General features: G+C 43.8%; 1 pseudogene across 1 annotated transcript; it reads left to right on the top strand.

Moving 5' to 3' along the window:
* Positions 1-204: 204 nt before the first annotated feature.
* Positions 205-856, top strand: LOC310948421 (transcription factor HES-5-like; annotated as a pseudogene). The gene is made up of 2 exons: positions 205-327; positions 441-856. The product of its transcript is annotated as a transcription factor HES-5-like (transcript).
* Positions 857-9,265: the final 8,409 nt, after the last annotated feature.

Raw genomic sequence — 9,265 nt, 5'->3', positions numbered from 1 at the left:
TCTGTGACTCTCTCTCCATCACCCCCCCAGTCCAACAACTGTTCCCCTGAGATCTAACCATTGTCCCCCAGGCAATAACAGCATTAAGTGTGCCGCATCCCTTATTGTCTCACCAAGCTCTCTGATTGGTTGAGACTGTGAGAAACTCCAACCAGACCAAGACCCACACATTCATATGGAGATGTGGGACTATAAATAGGAGGGATGAAGCCAGCAGAGATCAGATTCTCTCTATAGAGACCTCTACAGCACAGCGATCCAGACATGGCACCTACAATCACTGCAGCAATGACCAATTCTGAGGAGCATCTGACTCTGACCCACAAGGTAAATTGAAGATTCAAGAAGATTGAAATTCTGTCAATGAGACGTCGTCTCTGTTCATGCTAACACTATACTCCAGAATAAGTTTATTCATGACTTTGTTCTTCTTTCTGCAGCTCAGAAAGCCTCTGGTGGAGAAGTTAGACAGCGAATCAAAAGCAGCATTGAGCAGCTCTAGTCTTTCCTTGGACCAGAGTTCCTCAAACAGCAGCCAAACTCCAAGATCGAGAAAGCAGACATCCTGGAGATGACCGTTTGTGCCTTGAGACGACTGCAGCAGCATCCACCTGTGGACTCAGCAGCTGTCAATCAGGGCTACTCCAGGTGTGTACAAGAGGTGACACACTTCCAGTCCAAGGAGCAGCTGAAGACAAAGTCCCAGAGAAGACTGATGGACCACTTCAACAAGCTGCAGTCTTCCTCTGATAACAACCTGAGAGAGGCTGACTTCTCTCTTCTGAGCTCCACAGTCCAGACCAGCATCACCAAAGACAAGAGTCCAGTCAACAGTGCCCTCTGGAGGCCGTGGTAGACACCTACACACTGGAGTTACTACCAGACAAACTGACATGACCATATTGGTCAAAGATGACTGAAACTCAATTCTTTGACACTGAGGTGGTATTTTGTTGGTTTTATTTGTACAAGATGACATTTCCCGAGGAAATGACAGCAACAATATCTCTCAAGTTGAGAAAGAGAACATCTTGGCATGCATGTTGCATGAACCAAATCTGATTGCATCAGCAATTATTATCATACCTCACTCTACTTCATGTATTGGTGGTATAAGCTCTGGTAACATCTTCTCATGTTATTGATCATTTGGATCAGAAACTTTCACTGTCCTGTTTTATGGACGTATTATCATAATGGACTCATATTTATTACTCAAAACTGATCTGTTGTTAGATCCAAATGTTTATCTTTTTTTTCTAAAAGATTTTATTAATGTCACAATTTTCCTGTGACACTTTAATGCCTCACTGCACGTCATGTGTTGGCACAATATAGTGCATGGAGATGGTTATTACCTCTGAATAGGTATTGATGATTTTGAATCCATCAAAATTATTAATTGTCCTTTTTATGGACATTTTGTCATTATGAACTTTCCCTCACTTTATGTGAGTATTGAAAAATGATCTGTTTTAAGATCAATATGTTTATCTTTCCATTGTAAAAGGTTTGTTTAATGTCACACTGTCACAGTTTTTCAGTGACAATGTATTTTTTACATTTTGATAATTGATTGAATTCAGTGGTTATCAAGAACAATGTGATCTGTTGTAAGGTCAGTTTTTACTACTTTGTGTTTTGTTCATTAAGTTCAAATTTTTGAATCCATTTGTAAAAACAGTGTAAAGTACAGTGAGTACTGTGTTCTCACATACTGTAAATCCTTTGTCCTTTACAAAGACAGTTGTTCCTTTACTCTCTCTGAGTACAGTGTGTCTTGTAGAAATCTACAAGTTGTTGTTGTGATGTATCATCACCTCTAGTTCCAACTTTTATACTTTATGTCGCTCAATGTGACTTGTTGAATAAACAAACACTGCAAGATTAAAAATTTCTGCTTGTCTCATATTGTTTTTTCATTTTAACCTCATTAATACAGGTCTGACTGACAAATCAAGATACAATTCAGCACACACAGAAATTGTTTATCCATAATATATCTGTTTAGTGTAAAACTAAGCATAGGAATGTAGTTCAGGGAATGTTTTTGATGAGGAGGAATTATTAATCTCATGTCACTCTATTCAATGCAGTGAGTCATCAAACCAAATGATAAAAAGTACATTTGCTGTTCCATTAGGTTCATATTACTGTTGTGTCAGGTGTTTTAATGTAAAAGGTTTAAAGTTAACCATCAAACAGGACAGACATTGTATCTAATGAGATGTATTATAAGACACACTTCTATTGTTCCTCCAGTGAAAAGGCAGAGTGTGGTAAACCAGAGGAATCTCACTCACAGAGCCCTGTGGGACAATAGATCCAGACCTTTGCCCTGAAGGGACACAGATTAAAAGACACTCTGGTGTCAAATATGTAAAGTTCCTAACTTCTTGCAAATCATAGATTAGTGTCAATGTTTTGTTATGTTGAGAAAAATATCCCTGCCAAAGTCGTTCTTTAAGTTTGTCAGTGAGCTAAATTTTAAAACTAGACTACTGTTGGTAATTTGAAATATTTGGTTTGTTTCAGGATACCAGCTTGATAATGATGATGTTGATGATGATGATGATGATGATGATGATGATGATGTTGATGATGATGATGATGATGATGATGATGATGATGATGATGATGATGATGATGATGATTATATTTTGTGACTTAAAACAAGACACTGGAAAAGAAAACATTGATCAGCATCGATGCCACACAGGTCAGTGTTTTTTCAATACTATCCAGCTGCAGCCCCGGAGGACAAGCCCCTCACTTGACACAAGCCCCTGGCTTGACAGAAGCGACGCAAAAGTTTTTTTTAACTTTATTGAAAAAGTACAAATCATAGCAACAGTGAAAGGAAATCATTTTATTAATGGCCTTTTTTCAAAAATAAGTTTTTTTTTTTTTTTTTAAAGAACATACAATTCCCCTCAGTCAGGTCTCAGTCCTTCACACACACAGTTACTGTATATTCATCAGTTAGTGAATCTTACAGTTAATTGAGTCCTGAATATTGTGACATTACAAACATAAAATTTAAAATTAAATATTACAATCTGGATATTTTAGTGAAGATAAACATCTGCAAAGTTTTAATGGAAACAAAAATTAAATGCAACTTTAATAAAAAATTTCATGAAGCCCTTTATAACCGGGTGACGTGAAATTTCAAAATAAAAGTAGTTGACTGTAGAAAAGGATGATACTTAAAGTCAGTCCAAGAGCACAACAGTCCTGTGACTGATGCATCCTCTAGAAAGGTCAAGTATAACATAAAACATAAAAAATCTGATTTGCAAAATAACACTAGATTAAAAAAAAAAAAAATTTTGGCAGGTGATGAACATCCAACCTGAACAATGCATCTCTGCTGGTTTAGAACAAGGACCGCAACCAGATGTTTACACTGAATGAAGAATCATGCAAACCATGCTGCATCCAACACTCACACACACACATTTATAAAATTGTATTTAAACAACCTAAATCCAGTACGTACTGAAGCATAAACACTGAACTGAAATGTGGCGACTATAGAAATTATGGGGACATTTAATTGCTACAGTCGTAATCTCTTCGCCTCTCCGGGAACCATTGCCTTATCGTGGTGGAGAGGTTTGTGTGTCCCTGTGAACCTGAGGGCTGTGTTGTCTGGAGCTTAATGCTCCTGGTAGGGTCTCCCATGGCAAAGTGGTCTCAGGCGAGGGGCCGGACTAAGAATGGTTCACAAAGACTCAATGGACAAACAACGAAGAGGAAGAGAGACCCTGCCCGGAGGAAGCCCGGGGCCCCCGTCTGGAGCCAGGCCCAGACGGAGGGCTCGCCCGCGAGCGCCTGGTGGCCGGGTTTGCCACGGAGCCCGGCCGAAAAAGTGACGTGGCACCTCCCTCCTCTCCATCCTGTGGGCCCACCACTCGCAGGAGGAACCACTTGGGTCGGGTGCGCTGCTGCACGGGTGGCAGTGGAGGTGAGGGGCCTCGACGGACCAGACACGGGCAGCAGAAGCTGGCTCTTGGGACGTGGAATGTCACCTCTCTGTCGGGGAAGGAGCCGGAGCTTGTGCGGGAGGTGGAGCGCTACCAGTTAGATCTGGTGGGGCTTATCTCCACACACAGTCTCGGTTCTGGAACCGTTCTCCTGGATAGGGGTTGGACACTATTCTTCTCTGGAGTTGCCCAGGGTGTGAGGCGCCGGGCGGGTGTGGGGATACTCACAAACCCCCGGCTGAGCGCCGCGGTGTTGGAGTTCACCCCGGTGGACGAGAGGGTCGCCTCCTTACGCCTGCGGGTGGTAGGGGGGAAAACTCTGACTGTTGTTTGTGCATATGCACCAAACAGCAGTTCAGAGTATTCGGCCTTCTTGGAGACCCTGAATGGAGTCCTGCATGGGGCTCCAGTAGGGGACTCAATAGTTCTGCTGGGAGACTTCAACGCCCACGTGGGCAATGATGGAGACACCTGGAGAGGCGTGATTGGGAGGAACGGCCTCCCTGATCTAAATCCGAGTGGTCGTCAGTTATTAGACTTCTGTGCTAGTCACGGATTATCTATAACTAACACCATGTTCGAACATAAGGATGCTCATAAGTGTACGTGGTACCAGAGCACCCTAGGCCAAAGGTCGATGATCGATTTTGTGATCGTATCATTTGATCTGAGGCCGCATGTTTTGGACACTCGTTGGATCAGAGGATGGGGGAAGATTCTGGACAGACCAGGTAAACCCAAACGAGTAGTGCGGGTGAACTGGGAACGTCTGGAGGAGGCCCCTGTCCGAGAGATCTTCAACTCACACCTCCGGCGGAGCTTTTCTGGCATCCCTGTGGAGGTTGGGGGCATTGAACCGGAGTGGGCAATGTTCAAAGCTTCCATTGCTGAAGCTGCAGCGGTGAGCTGTGGCCTCAAGGTCTTAGGTGCCTCAAGGGGCGGTAACCCTCGAACACCGTGGTGGTCAGGGAAGCTGTCCGACTGAAGAAGGAGGCCTTCCGGGATATGCTATCCCAGAAGACTCCGGAGGCAGTTGCAAGGTACCGACAGGCCAGAAGGGCTGCAGCCTCTGCTGTGTCAGAGGCAAAGCAGCGGGTGTGGGAGGAGTTCGGAGAAGCCATGGAGAAGGACTTTCGGGCGGCACCAAGGTGCTTCTGGAAAACCATTCGACATCTCAGGAGGGGGAAACGGGGAACCGTCCAAGCTGTTTACAGTAAAGACGGGACGCTGGTGACCTCAGCCGATGAGGTGATCGGGCGGTGGAAGGAGCACTTTGAGGAACTCCTTAATCCGACTAACACGCCCTCTTTTGTAGAGGCAGAGCTGGAGGCTGATGGGGAATCATTGTCAATATCCCTGGCGGAAGTCACTGAGGTAGTCAAACAACTCCACAGTGGCAAAGCCCCAGGGGTTGATGAGATTCGTCCAGAAATGCTGAAAACTTTGGGTTGGGAGGGGCTGTCTTGGTTGACACGCCTCTTCAACATTGCGTGGAAGTCTGGGACAGTGCCAAGGGAGTGGCAGACCGGGGTGGTGGTTCCTCTTTTTAAAAAGGGGGACCAGAGGGTGTGTGCCAATTACAGGGGTATCACACTACTCAGCCTCCCTGGTAAAGTCTACTCCAAGGTGCTGGAAAGGAGGGTTCGTGCTATAGTCGAACCTCATATTGAAGAGGAACAATGTGGATTCCGTCCTGGACGTGGAACAACGGACCAGCTCTTCATTCTCGCAAGGATCCTGGAGGGGGCCTGGGAGTATGCTCATCCAGTCTACATGTGTTTTGTGGATCTGGAGAAGGCATATGACCGGGTTCCTAGGGAGATACTGTGGGAGGTGCTGCGGGAGTATGGGGTGAGGGGGTCACTTCTGTGGGCCATCCAATCTCTGTACACCCAAAGTTGAGAGCTGTGTCCGGATTCTCGGGAGTAAGTCGGATTCGTTTCCGGTGGGGGTTGGCCTCCGCCAGGGGTGCGCTTTGTCACCAATCCTGTTCGTGATTTTCATGGACAGGATTTCAAGGCGTAGTGGTGGTGGGGAGGGGTTGCAGTTCGGTGGGCTGAGGATCTCGTCTCTGCTTTTCGCAGATGATGTGGTCCTGATGGCATCATCGGTCAGTGACCTTCAGCACTCACTGGATCGGTTCGCAGCCGAGTGTGAAGCGGCTGGGATGAGGATCAGCATCTCTAAATCTGAGGCCATGGCTCTTAGCAGGAAACCGGTGGATTGCTTACTCCAGGTAGGGAATGAGTCCTTACCCCAAGTGAAGGAGTTCAAGTACCTCGGGATCATGTTCATGAGTGAGGGGACGATGGAGCGTGAGTTTGGCCGGAGAATCGGAGCAGCGGGCGCGGTGTTGCAGTCGCTCTACCGCACCGTTGTGACGAAAAGAGAGCTGAGCCGGAAGGCAAAGCTCTCGATCTACCGGTCAATCTTCGTTCCTACCCTCACCTATGGTCATGAAAGTTGGGTCATGACCGAAAGAACGAGGTCGCGAGTACAAGCGGCCGAAATGGGTTTTCTCAGGAGGGTGGCTGGAGTCTCCCTTAGAGATAGGGTGAGAAGTTCAGCCATCCGTGAGGAACTCGGAGTAGAGCCGCTGCTCCTTAGCGTTGAAAGGAGCCAGTTGAGGTGGTTCGGGCATCTGGTAAGGATGCCCCCTGGGCGCCTCCCTAGGGAGGTGTTCCAGGCACGGCCAGCTGGGAGGAGGCCTCGTGGAAGACCCAGGACTAGGTGGAGAGATTATATCTCCACACTGGCCTGGGAAAGCCTCGGGATCCCCCAGTTAGAGCTGGTTAATGTGGCCCAGGAAAGGGAAGTTTGGGGTCCCCTGCTAAAGCTGCTGCCCCCGCGACCCGACCCCGGATAAGCGGATGAAGATGAGATGAGATGATGAGTCGTAATCTCATTAATTCTGGGCAGAAAATAAATATTTTTTGTATATATATGAATTGACACCGGCTGTATATTTATCCTATAGTTGCTCAAATTAACATTATAAATGCCACTGCTGAATTCAATACTGTCTGTGATACATTTTTGGACTTTTTTTAGTGTATATAATTACAATAAATGTATGGTTTCATACATGGTTTCTACTCATTCATTTAAAGATGTGTAAGTAGTGTGCAACCTACAAGTTGAAAAATGTCCAACCCATAGAGCAGTAGAAAGCTCTGATTGATTAGACATACGTAACAGATGGCATATCTGCTTCAAATTGAAGCTAAACTTATCAATATTTTTACATTAATAATAAATGACTATATGTAATGTGAAAGGTCAGTTAATTTTAAATAAATCACAAAATGAAATCTGTAAATGTTAAAGCAGACAAATTGTGAGATGGTGCCGAGTTGGATCAGCAGACCCATTAGTATGGATTAACAAAGTTTAATTTAATAGCCTTTTAATATTCATTTTGTGATCCAATTTTAGAATTCAATAATCAATAATCATCTAGGCAACAATAAAGAAAACTGTTATTTTGTCACTATTTTTACTTCGATTTTAATGAGGCAAAGTTAATTAACCAGTTTGTAGTAGCTTTTTTTATTTCATCTATTTAATTGGTAATAATTAAACATCAAAAAAGTCGTTATGGCACACTGAAACCATTCTAGAAAGAATTCCGGGACTTTTTGCGGCAGGATGGATCAAACAATGATGCCGTTTGCGTGTTATTTATTAAGGCAAAAGCTGCTAGTTAGCTCCTAGTTAGCAACATTATCAACATAGCAAAGCTTACGTTGTTTTTAAACGTCTCCATCATTTTTCAAACAGTGACAGGGAGTATCCTCAAATTCCTGCATACTTTCTGGTATTATACGTCACTTCCGTCAAGCCAGGGGCTTGTGTCAAGTGAGGGGCTTGTGTCACCTGAGCATTAACAATACAGGATTTTGGAATATTTAGTTGACATACCTGATTTCAGCGCTGGTTTCCAACACAGACAATTCTGCGTTACATGTATTAATATGAAATACTGATGAGTTGTACAATGTAAACAAAGGAATGAAGATGAAATGAACAATTACACCATGTGTAAAAAAACTTAATATTATTCAGAAGGTCTATTTGGATATGCAACATACTAATTTCTCTGAATGGACAGAGTGTGTGAAAACTGGAGATGAGAGTTTAGCATGATCATCATCCTTAACCCCAGCAGCAGCAGATTATTCTCCAAAGGGATTTGGCACACTTCAGGAAGCAGCTGCCTCAACCTCCCACCCTCATCTATAGAGCTGAAACCTTGAACCAGTTGACGATACAAGGGCACAATTATGAGTGAAAGGACAAAATGTACTAAATTGACTAGAAGGTGGAAAAATCAATTAAAGTACCTTTTTATAATACCTTTTTTAATCAGAATTTGAAACTTTACAGACTGTCAGAGGCAGCAAATGGTGTTCTTTCCCTCCAGATGGTTGGTGATGTCAGGCTCTGTTTCTACTACAACACACGTCCAGGATCAGTCACAAAAGCTCCATTCAAAGTCCTTTTGTTGTTCATTGACCACAGCATCCAAGGAGCCAGTGTGGGAAACTGAGAGCAACTTTCTACCCACAAGACTACAAGACAAGAAGACTGTGAAACATCTGGACAGCAAACTGATTATTCTTCATAAGTTTAAAAAAAACTATACTTTTAAAATGCATCATGGGCATCACAGTCATTTGAATACCTGACAGGAATAACTTTCTGAAATATAGTATTAGAATCATTTAAATATTTACGAAAAATGTAAAATCACAATAGTTGAGAATTGTAACTGAATTATGAAGAAAAAATGGAGGATAAATATTGTGGATTGCACTTGCCATAGTTTTAGGTCATGGCACAAAATACAAAATATATATATAAATATAAATGTATATATAAATCGACTGATTATTTAATCTAGCTGTGTAGAGGTTATGCAGCACTTTTTACTCTGGAGGAAATTAATACTGTGTCTGTCCCGCGTGTGTGATGGGATGATGGCCGTGTGCTCAGTCAAAGTCATTGAACCCAGCATCAGGCAGCAGATCTGCTCTCTACAGGGTCACCACTTCCCCAGATTCACAAAGAGCTCTGTGACTCTCTCTTCATCACCCCGCAAGTCCAACACCTGTTCCCCTGAGATCTAACCATTGTCCCCAAGGCAATAACAGCATTAAGTGTGCCACATCCCTTATTGTCTCACCAAGCTCTCTGATTGGTTGAGACTGTGAGAAACTCCAACCAGACCAAGACCCACACATTCATATGGAGATGTGGGACTATAAATAGGAGGG

The sequence above is a fragment of the Echiichthys vipera genome (assembly GCF_963691815.1).
Source record: "Echiichthys vipera genome assembly, chromosome: 6".
Taxonomy (NCBI): Eukaryota; Metazoa; Chordata; class Actinopteri; order Perciformes; family Trachinidae; genus Echiichthys; species Echiichthys vipera.
The sequence above is the reverse complement of the archived record's forward strand: the minus strand, read 5'-3'. Positions and strand labels throughout refer to the sequence as shown.